Here is a 3,265-nt window from a genome sequence, read left to right as displayed (position 1 = left end):
AGTGCTCGCCTAAGATATAAAAATCCTACCGAGTGAAGAGCAAACCTCTCACTCGGGGGCTTAGCTGCAGCCCAGTGCTCGCCTAAGATATAAAAATCCTACCGAGTGAAGAGCAAACCTCTCACTCGGGGGCTTAGCTGCAGCCCAGTGCTCGCCTAAGATATAAAAATCCTACCGAGTGAAGAGCAAACCTCTCACTCGGGGGCTTAGCTGCAGCCCAGTGCTCGCCTAAGATATAAAAATCCTACAGAGTGAAGAGCAAACCTCTCACTCGGGGACTTAGCTGCAGCCCAGTGCTCGCCTAAGAGGATTAAGGAATAAGTCGACTGCAGTGAGCGTCTTACTTTGAACCTGCAAAAGACATTTCAAGCCAAAAGCAATCATATGCAAACATCAAATTCAAGTTCGGAACGACACCTAAAGGAACCGAAAGTGCTCAGGCGCTAAGCCTGTTAAGGTTTATCGGTTACAACTCCACTCGGCATACCGAGGCAAATTTAAAGCGTCGAGCTTAAAAGAAGTTTTTTACTCCTCCTGTGGAGGGCTGGAAGGTGCAACAAACTCATCAAGATCAATTCCGTCTGCGATCCGAGTGGCAGCAGCAATGAAAGTTTCCATAAAGGACCTGAAGTCGTGTTTCTTGGTGTTGGCCACCCGGAGGGCCGCCAGCTTGTCTTCTCGCGCATCTTTGCAGTGGACTCGGGCCAGACACAGAGCAACATCTGCACCGCACCGAGCCGAAGACTTTTTCCACTCCTGTACTCGACCAGGGACCGTGTTTAAGCGAGCCATCAGTGACTCGAGGTCATGTTGGAGTGTCTCCCTGGGCCAGAGCGTTGAGTCGATGCGAGATGTGGCGACCTTCAGCCTTGCAAGATAGTCCACGACAGCTGCAACATGGGACTCCAGTCGTAAAACATTCATGGCAACTTCGTCGTTCACCGGAGAGTTGACGGGGTCAAGGTTTGGTTCCAGTCGGCTAGTCTCTTCTTCAAAGTCTTGACAAAATTCTGCAAGGGCGATCACCGAGTCAAGGCAATGGTCGAATGGAAAAATCAAAGTTGAAAATGATTGTTGAGCATAAAGGTTTACCTTCAAGCATAAGGAACAGCTTCTTGGCAAGACCACTCAGGAAGGCCTCCAGATCATTTTTCTTCTCAAGAGCAGCTTTCAGATTGGTATTTCCTTGTTCAAGCTTGGTGACTGAAGCTAACTTCTCGTCGGCAAGCTTGATCTTCTCAGCTAGTTCAAGGTCTTTTTTCTGTTGGGCCTCCTTCACCTTACCTGCAAGTTACAGCAAGATCAGATTTTGAAACAAATAAAGGGAAAAAGCAGTCGTCGAGGTCTCACCAAACATACATTTGGTCTCCTCCTTTGCCTTCGACAGATTCTCCTGAGCCAGCTTCAAATCCAGCTCGAGCTGGATGTGCTTGTTTTCCAGCTCAGTGTAGCGAGCCGCAAGGTCACAGGACCTCTGCGAAGAATCAATCGACTAAATGTTACAGATAATTCATTTCCGAGTGGAAAAGGGAAAATCATGCGTTTCTAAGACTATAGCCGAATACAAGCATTCGACCGTAGTCTCGGGGACTACACCCAGTGGGTGCACTCAGCGTGCCCCCACTAATCCTATTGAAGACAGAGTCGACCAGTCGACCTCAAAAAAACAAGATGTATTCTTTAAGACTTTAATCGACTGCAAGCAGTCGACCACAGTCTCGGGGACTACACCTAGTGGGTGCACTCAGCGTGCCCCCATCGGTTTGCGAAATCCAGTCGCCATAGTCGAATGACGGAAAGACTGAACTTATAAAGCCTAAGGCCGACTGCCAGCAGTCGACCTTAGCCTTGGGGACTACACCCAGTGGGTGCACTCAGCGTGCCCCCACCGGTTTGCGAAATCCAGTCGCCATAGTCGAATGACGGAAAGACTGAACTTATAAAGCCTAAGGCCGAGTGCCAGCAGTCGACCTTAGCCTTGGGGACTACACCCAGTGGGTGCACTCAGCGTGCCCCCACCGGTTTGCGAAATCCAGTCGCCATAGTCGAATGACGGAAAGACTGAACTTATAAAGCCTAAGGCCGAGTGCCAGCAGTCGACCTTAGCCTTGGGGACTACACCCAGTGGGTGCACTCAGCGTGCCCCCACCGGTTTGCGAAATCCAGTCGCCATAGTCGAATGACAGAAAGACTGAACTTATAAAGCCTAAGGCCGACTGCTAGCAGTCGACCTTAGCCTTGGGGACTACACCCAGTGGGTGCACTCAGCGTGCCCCCACCGGTTTGCGAAATCCAGTCGCCATAGTCGAATGACGGAAAGACTGAACTTATAAAGCCTAAGGCCGACTGCCAATAGTCGACCTTAGCCTTGGGGACTACACCCAGCGGGTGCACTCAGCGTGCCCCCGCTAACACGGAGTTTAAATCGACACACCCACTGGGTGATTACTATAAATTCTGGAAAGAAAAGTTTTTGATAGCATATCCTAACAGAACAAGCGGTGGTCTACTGACCTGAACATTGCTTTGAAGGGCGGATGGTCTTTAACTGCTCCATCATGATCCCTGCCTGGCGTATCGCCTCCTTCGCGGCGCCAGCTTGGTCCTCTGGGACGTGGTGCGTCGTGAAGAGGGAGGGTTGCAGAGCACTCGTCAGTGGATCTGCGAAGGACACAGTGTGTCGAGTGGTGTTCTCCTCCTCCGCGACCAGAGTCTCAGGCACCGTCACATCCTGGGGCACCTGCCGGCAGACGCTTTCCTACTCCTTCTGTGCTTCAGCGGTTCCTCATCTTCATCATCATCAGGGAGAGTGATAACAACATTGGATGGAGCTACAGAAAAGGATCAGAGTTAGAGATCATGAGCCAGTCGACTAGAAACGGTGTTAAGAGTATAGTACCAGGTCTTGAGGTTGCTGCGTCCTCCATATCATGGTCGTCAGCCCGGGCTGAGGTCTCAGAAGTAGCAGCACTGCAACTCCAAAGAATCAGTCGACTGACTCCAGTGCCAACCAGAGATAAAGTTCGCACAAAACAAGAAGACTTAAGCAGCATGATTACCCTGAGATGGTGGGGATGGACACCTTCATCTTCGGTAGGAGCTTGGTCGGCTTTGACGGGGCCGCCCTGGGCTGCTTCGACGCCTTTTCAGTCGGCGCCGGAGAGGTGGTCCGAGGGCGCTTGGTCGACTGTGTAACAGTCGCAACCCCCTTGCCACGTTCAGTCGCAGGGTCATGGACAAGCTTCGACCGCCTTTCCGAGCGCGG

This window comes from Triticum dicoccoides, chromosome 5A, assembly GCF_002162155.2.
Source record: "Triticum dicoccoides isolate Atlit2015 ecotype Zavitan chromosome 5A, WEW_v2.0, whole genome shotgun sequence".
Classification (NCBI taxonomy): domain Eukaryota; kingdom Viridiplantae; phylum Streptophyta; class Magnoliopsida; order Poales; family Poaceae; genus Triticum; species Triticum dicoccoides.
Note: the sequence above shows the minus strand (reverse complement) of the source record.